The sequence below is a fragment of the Spermophilus citellus genome, assembly GCF_964194105.1.
Source record: "Spermophilus citellus genome assembly, chromosome: 2".
Taxonomy (NCBI): Eukaryota; Metazoa; Chordata; class Mammalia; order Rodentia; family Sciuridae; genus Spermophilus; species Spermophilus citellus.
The window spans coordinates 229,952,114-229,969,395 of NC_138183.1; positions in this window are offsets into that span (position 1 = coordinate 229,952,114).

Consider the following 17,282-nt stretch of genomic DNA (forward strand, 5'->3'; position numbering starts at 1 on the left):
TGAACCTAACACATTTTTTTTGTGTGTGTGTTTAAAATTCTGCCCTATGAATAGTAGTATTTTTATATAGTATTTTAAAGCCAGGGTTTTGATCTAGGTTGAAGATTGTTTTATTTTTCTTTATTTGAGGCCTCCAGTTGACCCTGTCATGGCCTTTCCTGCTCTCAGGGACTCCCTCCCACCACAACTATGTACAACTTAAAACAGAGCAAAGAAAGAAATCTCATTTCCAAGTTGGCAGCAAACACAGAGTATTATGTAAATTTAGTTGGGTTTTCAAAGGAGCACAATGTTATGCAAATGAAGATAATTTTTAAGAAAAATAAATCCATCCTGGAAGAAAAAAAAAAGATAAAAGAGAGACTCATTGAATGGTAGACATGAGAAACATCCTTTCTACCATGGGTCTCAAAGTCCTTAACTTTCACAAGATTGATTGATTGATTGCTTTGAAAATTGAGTCTCTCCTATGGAGTAAAATCTTATGGAACAGAAAAGAAGTCATGGATTCATGATTGAGTATACATATGACATTGAGGAGAGTAAAACACTTCTTTGATAATCTGAAATTCTCTTCAATCTGGTGACAGAGTCCCAAAGAAGAATACAATTATCTCTGATAGTAATGAAATGATAATAAAATACAAATTTGGTAACTTGGATGTCATTAGAAAACAATCACCCGTCTTTGTTGTAAAAGCTGTTTATACATTTACATGACATTTTACTTTAAATTCACAGGGGAAATTAAATGATTTCGTAAGACTGATAGATCAATTTGGATAAATTATAACAATTTCTTATTCAAATTGGTATCAATTATCCAAAATTCTCAGCCCAGCTTGGCAGTTACCAATATGAGTAGATTCGTGTAAGATTAATATGGAAATAAAGCATAAATGACTCATTGCTTAGTTGGAATTTCTAGCCAAATTGATCTCCTGACATTTACCTTACATCTTTTTCTTCTGCTTCCCAAATATAATTACTTATTTAGGCATTTATTCACTGAATATCTTTTTATTGAACATTTTGTACAAAACACTGTGCTGGTCAATTTAATAAGAAAAAAGAAAAAAAAAACCACTAAACTGAATATGCTTATCTAAATGTGTGCTGATAATTATAGGGCACAGAATAAACTGAGAGTATTTTAAGGGCTCTGCAGTTGTATTGCTTTTAAGAAATAAAAGGAAGAATGACCCAGCTGAAGGGGACAAATGTAAAGTTGGTCTTTCAACTATGAATTAAATTTCCAGGCAGGGATATGTTAAGACAAGAATTCCTGGCAGATTCAACCTTCCAATTGCACACAAAAAAGGCATCCATGCAAGGCTAACCTGTACATCCTTATGAGTAGAGCAAAGGTTTGGGATGGAAGGGAAGAAAGGTAATAGGACACAGATAAATAAGGGTAACTTCACCCCAATCATGCTTTTCAGATTTTAACTACAGTACTAAAGCAATTTTTTAGACTTGGGGTTGACAAAATATGGCCAATTAAATATGACCAACTGCCTGTTTTATAAATATAGAATTTGGGGGGGGGGGGCACAGCTAGTCACTTTCATATTGTTCGTGGCTCATTTGGCACAGCAGTGAAAACTGAGTAGTTGCAATAGAGATGGTGCATCTGGAAAGACCTAAAGTGTGTACTATCTGGCTTTTTACACACAGAGAAGAAAATGCTGAATCCTGTCCTAAATTTCTGTGTGAATAATAATATTAGGTGTCAAAATAACTATGAGGTATGCTAAAGTCACAGCACGGGATTGAAAACCAAAGCAAATTATTATTTTCTGCACTACAGTAGCATCCTATATCGCTTGGCAAGCTTCTTCTTCTTCTTCTTTTTTTTTTTCAGTGCCAAATATACAAAGATGGCTTAGAAGAAGAATCACACAGTATATTCTCGTGCATTCTCAACAGCATTTGAGACCTAAAAAGATGTCTCCTAAAAGAAAGATTGTTGACTTCTACTTCCTAGAATTGAGAAGTAATAGAAATCCTGTTTTTTCCCCAAAGGGTGATTTTACATAGTTTTACAATAATTTTAAGATGATAAGTGCATATGAAAAGAAAAAGTAGCTAGACTTAATCTGTCTCCTTGCTTTCAGTGTGGGTTAGGACTGTGTTTGAACTCTAGATCCTCTGAGGTATACTTTGCACTGGTTGCTTTTACCTCCTTTGAAAGTGTGTCCTTCCCCCAGTGCCACCAACTCTCTTTTATCATCGTTCTTGTGCTTCTGAAAACTCCCCTTCTCACTATGTGGCACTGCAACTTATAAATATCACACAGTTTTGGGGGAGTGAGCAATGATGCCTTGGGGTTATTTTCTTTGTGATGCAGAGTTATAGCCCTTCAGAGTTTATTTCCAGGGTGAACTTGGCTCCCTGTGGTTACCCACCTGCCTCTTTCAGAAGTGCTTCTAAGCCATAGATGGCATTGCTTCCGAGTCCTTCAGAAGACCACTGTGGGTTGTACAATGAAGGGCTCAGACCTTGAAGAATAAAATAATGTTACAGGTAAATGCATTTTTAGGAAATTTATAAAGATTACCAAATTTTTAATAAGAGGCAGAAACATTCAAATCACAACTAAATTATAATCAAGTACTGCTAGCTGAGATGCACTTGATGCTAGAAAGAATTTGCTTTCTGAAAGCTTATGTTAACTCAAATAATGCCATTTTCAGTATTTCCTTTGGCATTTTGTATAATGTTGGCAAAGGCTAGCAAACAAATATTGGAGTAGGATGCTACGTATTATGTGTACTTTATAAGCTAAGATTATATATACCAGTGACCACTCTATGTTACTGTGTATATTATGCTACTATATATTTACATATCTGATATTATATATTTACATTAACGTGTAGCAGTGATTACATAGTATACATATGATTATAATATGATGGAAACTACATAAGTGACATAGGAGAGGTACTAGCCAAGTGGAAGGCTGAAAAGAGAAAAAGGTTAAATTTAGTTTTGAGATTGTATTTATATTTGAGTTTCAAGAATAGTTCCATGGGAAGATGGTGCTTTGAGTAAGATTTGGAGGATAGAAGATTTCAGTCAACTATTGTGTAGAAGGGAAATGTCAAATAAGATCCCCAGAGAGCCTGGGTGAATGCATGGAATCTCAGACCTCTAGCTAGTGTTGCCTTTATAGCTATAAATTAGGCAAGGGTAGTTGTATGAAATAAATTTGGAAAGAAAAGATAGGAACTAAATTATAGAGGTTAAATTTTGGGTGTTATGCATTGAAAGGTTCTGAGCAGGAAAGATCTAGAGTTGAGCTTTAGAAAGATTACTTTCATGAAAACAGAGTGGAGAGAAAAATGGGAAAAGGTAAATTAAAATGATGGCTAGTTAGGGTGTAGGCAACATCAGTGCTTTACTAAAGAAGTAATACTGACAAAAAAATAATATCCAGATTCTTTTCTTATATGGTCTACTTGTTGCTCCAAGGCTTATATTGATCTAATGTATTCTAACATTAGCCATAAGAAGTAGGTACTATTTTAATCATACTTTTACAGATGATGAGGCTAAACCATACTAAATTATACTGGTTCATTTAAAATCAAACTGTTTCTGGAAAGTATACGAATTTGAACATGTATTAAATTATTAACATTCACTTAATATTTGTAGATTAAGTGAATAGAGGGACCGATAGAGTAACGTAATTATATATTTTCTTCTTGTTATCACTAAATTGTTGTTAGATGATACTACACTATGCTTTATGAAAATTTTATGTCACACTGTTCTTTAGAAGGTATAGGTAAAAATATATGTAATACAAGGAAAATCATATACTTACTTCAAAGTAAAGGAATTTTATCACTGTCTACTTTTGTAATGTAGCACTTTGTTTTGGCTTTCTGTGCATGTCAACATTGATAATTGTAACTTTTTATACTCACTTATGTGTCAAGCATTGTTCCTGGCATGAAGATGTCTTATATTTAATTTCTTTAATCTCCCATAGGCTAATGGACTGAAGTAAAGGTAAGCTTTGTTTTCCAATGAAATCATTAACAGAATTTAGAATAAATTATTGAACCATTGATTTAAACAAAGACATGAAAAAAGCTAGTTCATAATCATCACAGACTATAATAAGAGATAATTTGTTTCATAATTGGGTGTCTGAAACTTCTGGTAATTACCATAACAGTAAATTATTTTCTCTATTACATCACTAGGTTCAATAACCCCTTGGGGAAAAAATTATATGTTACTATTGTAATCCTCTATGTGGACTTTTCTCAGAAGGCTAAGTACTTTTGCAGATTTGATTTCTTTTGAAATAGAATGTTTGTAAAACTAGAACTATTATTAGTAAAAAAAAAAAATCTCTGATGTAAATGATTTTTCAGTTAAAACCATAGCAGATGATGTGATATTTTCCTATTACTTCTGATGCCTTCATTTTTATATCTGTCTAGAAAAAAAGAAATAAAGCAGCAAAGTTCTAATGATGCAGAGAATTGGGCTTTGCGAATATCAGAAAGATTGAGCTCAAGTAGTAGAACTCAGCTATTTGATCAATAAAGGATTCTCACTTGTGCATCAAAGGGGTGTTTTACATGTGTGAACCTGAATCAGATGAATTTATTTTTTCTAATAAAGTATTTCCATTTATCCTATGGATATGAGCAGTGCTTCTAGAATATATCTTAATGATGTTGGAAATATATTTTGCATCCTGGATTTTTAATCTGAAATGAGATAGTTATCCCAAACATCCTTAATCAACTCATAATATGGGTAGACAGACTTTCCCTCAATGAATGTGTGCAGTGATTCAGTGTATCTATTCTTTGTCCCAGTGATTCCTTTGGAAGGCAAGAGTTGTAGGAAATCATTCATGATAGTCGAAGGATAAGACAATGTTTTCTCAGCACTGAAATGCAGGCATCATAAGAGGATTCCAAAATACAGAATCTTTACAGGTATTTCAAACAAGTGCTAGAACTGTTCGATGAAAAACTCATTTGCTGACCCAGGGGAAAAGATGGCAGTATTAGTAGTGATAAACAGTGTCAAGAGGCTCTCTTCTCTTTGCATACAAGTTCAAACTGAAAAGAAATATCTCAAAATGAGTTGGAGATTAGTTGTGGGCTTGGAGTCTTTCACCCCTCAGCCCATGATCTGTATAAGATACATTGATAGTTTGCTGAAAATGATCTTTTCAAGGATTTTTTAAAAACACCTAACAGCTTTGGAAGAAAAGGGATGCCTACATCTGGGGGGCCAAGGGCAGATGTATGTCTTGAAGGATGTAATACCTGTCCCTTTGGCTCAATGGTTAGACAGGATAGCAAGAAGTTCTGAAGGATGCAGGTCTGTTAAACTCAAAATTCCTGGATTATGACACAGATGGGCTGTCTACACAGCTTCTCTTCTTCACTCCTGAGGGACTTTGAGAATAAGGGGATTCAATGCGAACACAAAGCTCATGCTGCCTGCTATATCATGAGATACACATATTTTGGCTCTGACCCAGAATCACATATCTTTCTCCAGTGTATGTGAAGCGGTGGTAGGCTAACTTGTTGGCTCACAAATGGCATAAAATTTTAATCCTGATATTTTATATTCATTATTGAATATTTTTATAAATATATACATACACATTTATATGCATTATATTACACTATATGTACTCTGTATGTGTAAATATATAGAGATATATAGAGATACACACACACACATACACATATATTTCTTATTGCAAGGCATTTGAAAATAGAGTAGACAAGAAGGAATATGCAAAGGAAAACATGATCTCCATACCCACAGAAAGATAGTGTTTTGATTTTAGTACAAGTTTCATTATTCTGCTATATATATACATACATACACACATATACTTAGGTAATCATCTTAATAGCCCAAATTACATTTGGATGTTTCTTTTGTCCCCTAAATTATATGAGCATTACTATCATTGATTTGATATATGGTTTTGAATATCTGTTTAGTAAGTATCATTTTCTATTATAACTAAACCATTATTTATATAATCACTCTCTATTAGTACACATTGAGGTAATTTAGCACTTTCAGCTATTAAAAAGAATTTTGCAATGAATATTCCTTTCATTCTTTGAGTATGCTTCTCTTATTTACATTTGAAATACTCTGCAGAAAAACTTGCTAGTTGTTAGGAATTCTTTTCTTATTGAATATTGTTTCATGTATGCTTTGGTTGTCTTAAGAGGTTCCACATATCAAAATCTGTACAGGGGATAATTTCCCCTGGTGAGATTCTTTCTCTGTCTTGGACAAATGGTCTTTGAGATTTCTTTCTTGCTGATCTGGTGAAGTGTTGATCTTTAAGATTCTAAAAGTCATTTCACTCTTCATTAAGGGTAATGCAACCAATTTTTCCTCCATTTCTTTGGTCTATTTAGAAGATTTCACTTCAATCTTTTGAAATGCAGGTGGATGTTTTGGGGAGAGTGTATTGACTATAAGTTCCATTCAAAATCAACTTTTCAATTGCTCAATTCCTTCTTAATACTTTAAAGTACCTGCCACTCATAGGTTGATTGAAGCAATTTGTCTCTTAATAGACTTAGAATGTTAAGATGTTTATTATCCTAGAAATAATGATTTGTGAAAGTACTGCACCAATTTGTTATAGAAAATAATGCCTGATATCTATCAAATAACTACCTGGGGGATACTCTCATTGTGTCCATGTCTCTGATATTGATCACATCATCTACAATAATTTTATGGCTTCTATAGGCAAGTTTATCTGTCATTGTGAAAACCTAGGCTAGGTATCTCAGAGGTAAGGTTTGGACTGAGTATACAGGGTCTAACTTAAAGTTGTATTAAATTCAAGATATCAGTCATGTTGCTTCTTCCTATATCTGTATGAATGACTGTAGGCTTGGGTGGCTGTCATCATTTGTATATTATACATTGCTGGTCCATCATCAAATCACACAAGCTGCAATTAGCTTTCTTTCTTTCAGAGGTAGCATACAGAAAAGACTGAGCACCTATTCTGCTTTGTGAATTTCTGTACACATAAACAAAGGGTTACAAAATAAACATATAATCAAAGATATACAGAAAGAAAACAGAACAAAGATATCTTTCATTGCTAAAATTCATTTACAAAATCCAACACTCTTGAATTTGTTTGTAGCTTGTAAAGAGAGTTTGAGTCTCTTTTAGAATTGCCACTTAGAGAAGACAAACAAGCACATGAAGCATATACAAAGTAACAAAAACAAACAAAGGGAGATTAAAAGATTTGAGCTTGACTAAAATTATTGTCTCAAAAAGAAAGCTTTATTCTTCTCTTGTACTTTAACTGAAATCTAAAAATTTCTGGTTCTTAGAATATGAGTAACAATATTTTTTGCTTGTTTGTTTGTCTGTCCCAATACATACCAAAGACTCTGACAGTACCAGATAATGAAAATATGTCTTAAGGAACTGAGTAAAAGAGTGCTTTTTATCAAGGAAAAATGAATGAATGATTGCTATATTATTTATAATGTTGCAAGATATGAAAATACATATTTATAGAGAAAATACAGCAATGCACAAAGTTAAGATTTTCTTCAAGATTATTGCAATAGAGGAGAAAGGCCAGGACTCAGTCTGAGCTCAACTCAGCTGAACCAGAAGGTAAGAGGTTTTTTTTTTTTTTTTTTTTTCCTTTTCTTTATTTGAGCACTGGTGAAGAGGAAATATTAGGTTGGTCAAGGAAAGTGCTGAACACTGAAAATTATACAAAATTTGCAAATGCTTTTCTTTATTATTAGGCCTCTGTTGTGTATTCATTGCCACCCATTGAAATTACTCCTACCCTAAAAGCCATTGAGAAGCAGGGCCTCTATCTTCCTAGATGATTACTTTTTCAAAGAGATGGCTGGCAGGTTCTTGGGAAAGACATTCCTTGGTCACACAACTGGTAGAGACATTTCAAACGATTTAACATATGTCTCAAAGGGACACAGAGAGAGTTTACAATTGTAACTATTCTGAAGTAAATACTTTAAGAGAAAGGAGATCAGGGGCTTGTAATTACAATGAAAAGAGTCCAAAGTTCAGTCAAGGAGGTGAAAGTTAAGACTCTGGATCATATGCAATCTTCTTAATTAAACAGAAGTGAAATACAAGAGAAATTTTTCCTCATGAGAGAACTGCTATTTCTATTGAATGCTTATTCTCAGAAGGTCAAATGAGAGAATGTCATTATATGTATACAGTGTGAATTAAAATATTATCTATTAAATAACAAGTCATTTATGTGTTATTTAATAGCACAGGAAGCTTAAAGCACGCAGTATTTCTCTGTCTTTAATTAAATGGTATTAAACTCTAATACCTTAATCTTCAATTTATTTTATTCTGCCTCTGCCTGATGATAGCCATTCTGTACTGTAGCTCCTGTTGATTTTCCAGACTACAATTTCTCTCCTCTCATTTGAAGAAGGGTGCATCAGAGGATAGAGTAACGGGCTATGGTTTATGCTAAACCTCTTCATTTTTTCAATGTTACTTGTGGCCCCAAGTTTTCTTGCAGACCTTCTTGCATAGCTCCTCTGCTTTCTCCTTTAGCAGGAACCAACTTATTTCTGTGTCATCTTCCTGTTTACTAGACTCTCTGTGCCAGTACAAGGTAGTAAAGGGGAAACTCAAACTTCTGTTAGTCCCGGAGTATTTACACATTGTGAAGAATGGGCTGAGGAGGTAATTTAAAAATCAAAATGTTTCTATGTTGATTACAACAAATTGTATGGACAAGATTTTCATTTGAGCTAACTGGACTTTTCTCTGTTTAGGTGAGATTAACTTCATTAGCATATGATTTCATTTTAAAATTATAATTTGTATAAACATAATCATCATGTATATTAGTATAAACATAATCACTTTTAAATTTATGGAGCAGATTGTCAACAAGTATAATTTACTTTTTGAAAAAGGTTATTTAAAGCCCTTAGTTTTGCCATATGTATAGTAGAAAATATGTAGTTTTCTTGTTATTGGAGATTGAACTCAGGGGCATTTGGCCACTGAGCCACATCCTCAGCCTTATTTTGTATTTTATTTACAGACAGGGTCTTAGTGCCTCACTTTTTCTGAGGCTGGTTTTAAACTCATAATCCTCCTGTCTCAGCTTCCCAAACTCCTGGGATTATAGGCAATCACCACTGCGCCCAGCTGCAGTTTTTTTGTTTGTTTATTTTGATTAGTTACACCTGACAGTAAAATGACCCTGCAGTTTTGATAATTGTCCTTTTAGAAAGAAGTGGGTGGAGGGCAGCATATTAAAATATACTTATGAGGATATTTCTATTTATTCATTCATTTATTATTGATTAAGAAATAACAGCAGAATGTATTACAATTATTATTTCACAGATACAGCACAATTTTTCATATCTCTGGTTGCATATAAAGTATGTTGATACCAATTTGTGTCTTCATACGTGTAATTTGGATAATGATGTCCATCACATCCCACCATCATTGCTAACCCCCTGCCCCCTCCCTTTCCCTCCCACCCCTCTGCCCTATTTAAAATTCATCTATTCCTCCCATGTTCCCCTCCCTACCACACTATGGGGCAGCCTTATATCAGAGAAAACATTCAGCATTTGTTTTTTGGGGATTGGCTAACTTCACTTCATTTACCTGCAAATGCCATGACTTTGTTCTCTTTTATTGCTGAGTAAAATTCCATTGTGTATATGTGCCACATTTTTTTTATCCATTCATCCACTGAAGGACATCTAGGTTGGCTCAGCTATTGTGAATTGTGCTGCTATAAATGTTGATGTGGCTGTGTCCCTGTAGTATGCTGTTTTTAAGACTTTTTGGTATAGACTGAGGAGAGGAATAGCTGGGTCAAATGGTGGTTCCATTCCCAGATTTCCAAGGAATCTGCATACTGCTTTCCATATTGGCTGCACCAAGTTGGAGCCCCACCAGCAGTGTATGAGTGTACTTTTTTCCTCACATCCTCACCAACACTTATTGTTGTTTGTCTTCATAATGGCTGCCATTCTGACTGAAGTGAGATGGTATCTTAGAGTAGTTTTGATTTGTATTTCTCTAATTGCTAGAGATGATGAACATTTTTTCATATATTTGTTGATTGATGTATATCCTCTTCTGAGAAGTGTTTGTTTAGGTCCTTAGCCCATTTGTTGATTGGCTTATTTGTTTTTTTGGTGCTTTGCTTTTTGAATTCTTTACATATCTTAGAGACTGGTGTTCTATCTGATGTGTGAGGGGTAAAAATTTGCTCCCAGGATGTAGGCTGTCTGTTCACCTCACAGATTGTTTCTTTTGCTGAGAATAAACTTTTTAGCTTGATTCCATTCCATTTATTGATTTTTGGTTTTAATTCTTGTGTTATAGGAATCTTATTAAGGAATTTGGAGACTAATCCCACATGATGAAGAGTAGGGCCTACTTTTTCTTCTTTTAGATGCAGAATCTCTGGTTTAATTCCTAGGTCCTTGATCTACTTTGAGTTTTGTGCTTGGTGAGAGATAGTGGCTTAATCTCATTTTGTTGCATATGGATTTCCAGTTTTCTCAGCACCATTTGTTGAAGAGGCTATCTTTTCTACAATGCATGTTCTTGGCACCTTTGTCTAATATAAGATAATTGTAATTTTGTGGGTTAGTCTCTGTGTCCTCTATTCTGTGCCATTGGTCTACCAGTCTGTTTTGGTGCCAATACCATGCTGTTTTCATTACTATTGCTCTGTAGTATAATTTAAGGTCTGGTAGAGTGATGCCTCCTGCTTCACTCTTTCTGCTAAGGATTGCTTTAGCTATTCTGGGTCTCTTACTTTTCCAGATGAATTTCATAATTGCTTTTTCTATTTCTACAAGGAATGCCGTTGGAATTTTATTGAAATTACATTAAATCTGTATAATGCTTTGGTAGTATGGTCATTTTGATAATATTAATTCTGCCTATCCAAGTGCAAGGTAGATCTTTCCATCTTCTAAGGTCTTCTTTGATTTCTTTATTTTGGGTTCCGTAGTTTTCATTGTATAGATCTTTCACCTCTTTTGTTAAGTTGATTCCCACGTATCTTATTTTTATTTTGCGGTTATTGTAAATGGGGTAATTTTTCTCATTTCCATTTTAGAGGATTTGTCAAAGAAATGCCTTTAATTTATTGGTGTTGATTTTATATCCTGCTACTTTGCTGAATTTATTTACTACTTCTAGAAGTTTTCTGGTGGAGCTTTTTGGGTCTTCTAGGTAGAGAATCATATCAGCAAATAGTGCTAATTTAAATTTATATATATATATATATATATATATATATATATATATATATATATATATATACCTTTAATTTCTTTTGTCTATCTAATTGCTCTGGCCAATGTTTCAAAAACTATATTGAATAGAGGTGGTGAAAGAGGGCATTTCTGTCTTGTTCCAGTTTCTAGAGAGAATGACTTTAATTTTTTTCTATTTAGAATAATGTTGGCCTGAGGCTTAGCGTAGATAGCCTTTTCCATGTTGAGATATGTTCTTGTTATCCTTAGTTTTTCTAGTGTTCTGAATATGTAAAGGTGCTATATTATGTCAAATGCATTTTCTGTATCTATTGAGAAGATCACATGATTCTTATCTTTGAGTCTATTGATGTGATGAATTACATTTATTGATTTCCATATGTTGAACAAACCTTGCATCCCTGGGAAGAATCCTACTTGATCATGTTGCACAATCTTTTTGATATGTTTTGTATTCACTTTGCCAGAATTTTATTAAAACTTTTTGCATCTATGTTCATTAGAGATATTGGTCTGTAGTTTTCTTTCTTTGATTGTTTTGGGATCAGGGTGATATTGGCCTCATAGAATGAGTTTGGAAGTGCTGCATCATTTTTTATTTCCTGAAATAAATGGTAAAGTGTTAGTATTAGTTCTTCTTTAAAGGTCTTGTGGAACTTGGCTGTGTATCCATTCAGTCCTGGGCTTTTCTTGGTTGGTAAGCTTCTGATGGCATCTTCTATTTCATCACTTGATATTGGTCTGTTTAAATTGTATATATCTTCCTGATTCAATCTGGGCAAATCATATGACTTAAGAAATTTGTTGATAGCCTTCAAAATCTTGGGTGAGTTTAGCACACCTCTCTCACCACTAGATAGATTTTCCAAAGAAAAAGTTGAATAAAGAAACTGTAGAACTCACTAATACAATCAATAACTTAGACTTAACTGACATAGATAGAATATTTCAACCTACATCAAGCAGATACACTTTCTTCTCAGCAGCACATGGATCCTTCTCTAAAATAGACCATATGATATGTGACAAAGCAACTCTTGGCAAATACAAAAAAGTAGAGATATGACCATGCATTTTATCAGATCATAATGGAATGAAATTGGAAATCAGCAAAAAAATAAAAATTTCTCCATCACCTGGAAACTAAACAATATGCTACTGAATGAACAATGGGTTATAGAAGACATCAAGGAGGAGATTTAAAAATTCTTAGAGGTAAATGAGAACATAGACACAACATATCGAAATCTCTGAAACACTATGAAAGCAATACTAAGAGGACATTTTATTGCATGGAGTTCATTCCTTAAAAGAAGAAAAAGTCTACAAACAAATGATCTCACACTATATCTCAAAGCCCTAGAAAAGAAGAATAAGTCAGCAGCAAAAGCAGGAGAAGGCAAGAAATAATTAATATTAGAGCTAAAATCAATGAAATCAAAACAAAAGAAACAATTGATAAAATTGACAAAACAAAATGTTGCTTCTTTGAAAAAAAAATAAATAAAATTGACAGACCTTAGCTATGCTAACAAAGAGAAGGAGAGAGAAAATTCAAATTACCAGCATGCATGATTAAAAAGGTAATATCACAACAGACACTACAGAAATACAGAGGATAATTAGAAATTATTTTGAGAACTTATACTCCAGAAAATAGACTTAAGAGGATATGTTTTTAAAATATGCTTAAATCATTTGTCAAGCAGCACAGTGTTGATTTCATGATTTTTGAATGCTTCATCAGAAGAAAAGTAGCCAGTGTCTCTCTTGTCATTCTAAAAGCATGATTATTCCTTTAGCAAAAGTATAAACTCATAACTGTTATTGAATTGACTTGCAGAAATAAAAGTGAAGCTGGGTGTGGTAGTGCATGGCTGGAATTCCAGCAGTTCAGGAGGCTGAGACAAGACTGTGAATTTAGATCAGACTCAGCAATTTAGTAAGGCCCCAAGGAACTCAGCAAGACCATGTCTCAAAATAATAATTGAAAAAAAAAAGGGCTAGGGATATAACGCAGTGATAAAGCAACCCTGGGTTAAATCCCCAGTACCCCCAAACAAATAGGATTTAAGGAAGGAAGGGAGGAAGGGATGGAGGGAGGGAGAGAGTGAGGAAAGGTGGGAGAGAGAGAGGAAGTTGAACTTGGTTACTATAGAGAAAGCTTTTAAGCATCTTATCTGATGAGAATGGTGTCTAATGAGAGACATGCATTATAAACTTTAAAATGGAAATTAAGATCCCAAACTGCCAGAATGTACCCATAAATTCTGAACTCACATCTTTACCTTGGGTCATAGAAGGTTCATGCCTTCTAACATAGCTAGAGAGCTTCTCCCTGGTAGGAAAGCAAGTAAGAACTAGTTGATTGTTTCACATTTGAAATCAAATTGTTATTAGGTTACTTAAAAATTGAGTTGAAATTATTTAATATCTTCTATTTGTTCTACAGAAAAATACATTTGGCAACATTCATTAATTCATTTACTCAATGAACATAAATCTGAATAGAGATCATGTAGCAGAATTATTAAGACATCATAATATAAAACTAGAGAGTTCTAAATTTGAATCCAAGCTCTGCTGGTTATACATCATTGCTACTATTTTTATGGGAATTTGGTAATCATGATTCATTGTATCTGAGTATCTACTGAGATGTTTTATAAGTTAAACCTTACGTGTACATGAGTGACTTCAGGAAGCGGCTCTTCTGTGCCTTGTATGCTCTCTCTGCTAGCTGGAGTTCATTCTACTATGCCTACTCATCTGGGAGTGTAAGAAAGTGTCATTAATTTAATGTTTTGGGGCCATCTAGACATTATTCCACTCTTATTACCCTGAGCTAGAGCAGTAAGAGGAACCCAGTGAGACAGAAAGCAGTATCATGTGGCCATGCTTACCCCAGGGTCCTTCTGCCTCTATAGACTTTACCCAGGAGAGGGAACTGTGTCCTTCTCTACACTTGGATTTCAAGAACAGTGCATCGTTTCTGTCACTGCCTTCCGTTATGCTGAAGACAGGATGTGGAGAACCACAGAGAGTGGATGTGTCATAGGAAAGAGAACCTTGTTCAGTAACCTACCAACATTTACCTACTCCTTGTTCCTATTTTGTTTATCTCTCAGTCCATAACTTACTTATTTATTTTAATTAATTAATTATTTCTTAAGATAATACTTTATAGGAACATTTTATTTTAATCTTTATATTTAACATCTGAATTTTAATCTGTTCAAACTTAAAGCCACAAACTTAAAGCATTTTTGTTGCATGACTGGTCAGACAAGAATTGTTTCCCATGGAAAGAAGGTCAGGAGTACCAGCCAGAAGTAGAAGGTGTGTGTGTGTGTGCGTGTGTGTGTGTGCACGCACACGTGCCTGTGTGTGCATAATAGAGTATGCCTGCATGCACATGTATGCATTTGTACCAGTACATTTGTGAGAGTGTGTGTGTGTGAGATGGTGGTAACTAAGTAACAGGGATAACATTTAATTTTCTCCAGTGTTCCACCACATCAAATGAACCCACATACTGACCCATGTGATTATTACAATATTTATTTAATTTTTCATTATTGACAGTACTGAGCAGAATTAATTTCAGCTATGAGAAATTACTGTAAAAAACACTAATAACTTTGATTTCAATAAAATTCTTTGTTTACAATATAATAAAGATATTTTACCAGAAAATATAAATGCCCAGAAATGGATGACCACAGAACCAAAAGTTTAGAAACCTCCTAGTTGACTAAAATTCCTCTGAATCTTAAAAAGTTGTTTTTTTAAATCTGAAGAACCTCAAAAGGCATAGCTTTTTACACAAAATATATATTATAAAACTCAAAATATTAGAGGTGTTTCTAGTATGTTAATATACTGAAGTGGCAATATTTTGAATTGATATTCTCTGATTAGTGACCAAAAATAGTTAATCCACTAGGTACAAATCCTTAGTGATGCTGGATACAGCTATTTTAAAAACAACTAATAATTAGACACTTCTAATTTTAAAGTTAGAAGATAAATAATTCCTAAAACAGGCAAAATGTTTCTTTTTCTGCATTGCTCCTTGAAGAATTTGAAGATGATATTCTGACATGATCTTCAATCCCCAGCCTACTCACTTTTCATCTTGTCTTAATATTATCATTTTATACTACATGATTTATTTCTTAGGGTATCATATATATTTTCATAAAAATGATTAGAAAAACAATAATTCAATCCAAAATCTTCTGAATCTTGGAACAGGTACTAAGCATATTTTCCAAAACCTTAAAGGCATTATAATGTTAGATTTTGGAGGACCATTTTTGACACAAGAATTAATTATGCATATAGCTATGTATTTCCACTTACATTTATGTAAGCCCTTTAAGGTCATTGTTAAGATGTTAGGTGTTTTGAATTAGGATGTAAGATAAGGAATGACATCTTTTTATCTGTAGGGAGTTGCTAGACTTTGGAATGTCAAGGTTAGAGCTAATTTAGTGAACATTAAGAAATTTCATTAAGTCTTGAATCTTCATTCATATTATCATTTTACAAGTGAGACAGATAGCTCTATGACAATTATGCAGGCAAATGTATGTCTTTATGAGTGAGTTATTTATCAGAAGACACTAAGCATTTGTTTTATGATATAAACATTGCTATCAAACTACAATTTAAAAGGAATAGGCTTATAAGTGTCTTTTGTTCAGCAATGTGTGAACGATGTCTAATTTCTTTCAACCCAAGGGTCTGATTTATCAGCATTATCTTCATTAGCTTGTTTATTTACTTATCTTTTATTTGGTACAGTTTTTCAACAGAATTTAGAGAAGTCCACCAAAGAAAGTGCTTCCAAAATGAAGTAATTTGCTGACTTATCCACATTTGCAAAACTAAACAAAACTTTCAGATATTTACTGCTGGAAATTGATAATTATTCTGGCAAGACCTCAAACCAATTTGCTAAAAGTTGTCATTTACAACCAAGCTCTGACTCAAATAGGGAACAAAGATTTTATTTTTCAAATTCTTTGGTTGTATCCTACTCTCATACACATCATTCTTAAATAAATTTCACAATGATTTCATTGGGAAATAGTTTTATTGGATGGTATTAGCAATGCAGTAATACCTATTTAATTAAAAATTATGTTTTTGGAGAGTTTAATATGTTCTGGATATTAATACCCTATTGAAAGATCTATAGTTTCTTTCTTTACATCCTTAACTCTCTCCAATTTTAAAATTTGGACCATCCCATTTACTGATTTCTGGTTTTATTTTTTGAGATTTATGAGTCTTATTAAGGAAATTGGTGCCTGCGCCAATATATGGAAGTGCTGACCCCATGCTTTCTTCTGATAGTTGAAAGGTTTTTTTTCTAATGAAGAAAATTCAAGGAAACCATTATTCATAGGGAATGAGAATGAAGTGATGCATCAGTTTGGATTTTGATCCATTTTGAGTTGCATTTTGTGAAGGGTGAGGGATAGGGATCTAGTACATTCTTCTATGTGTAGATATCCAGTTTTCCAAATACCATTTGCTAAAAAGGCTATCTTTTCCCCAAGCGTTTTGTTGGTACCTTTGTCAAGTATCAGATACTTTTACTGATGTGGATTTATCTCTATGTCTTTTATTTCATTGGTCTTTATGTCTGTTTTAATGTCAATATCATGCTATTTTGTTACTAGAGCTCTGTTGTACAATTTGAGATCAGGCATGTGATGCCTTCAGCATCTCAAGTAACCCATTCAATAAATGGCAAATGATTTAAGCAGACATTTCTCAAAAGAAGAAACAAAAATGGCCCAAAATACAGGAAAGTATGTTTAACATCCTCAGTCGTCAGGGAAATACAAATCAAAACTGCACTGAGATTTCCTCTCACTCCACTTAGAATGGCAATAATTAAGAACACAAATAATAATAAATGCTGGAGAGGATGTTCGGGAAAATGTA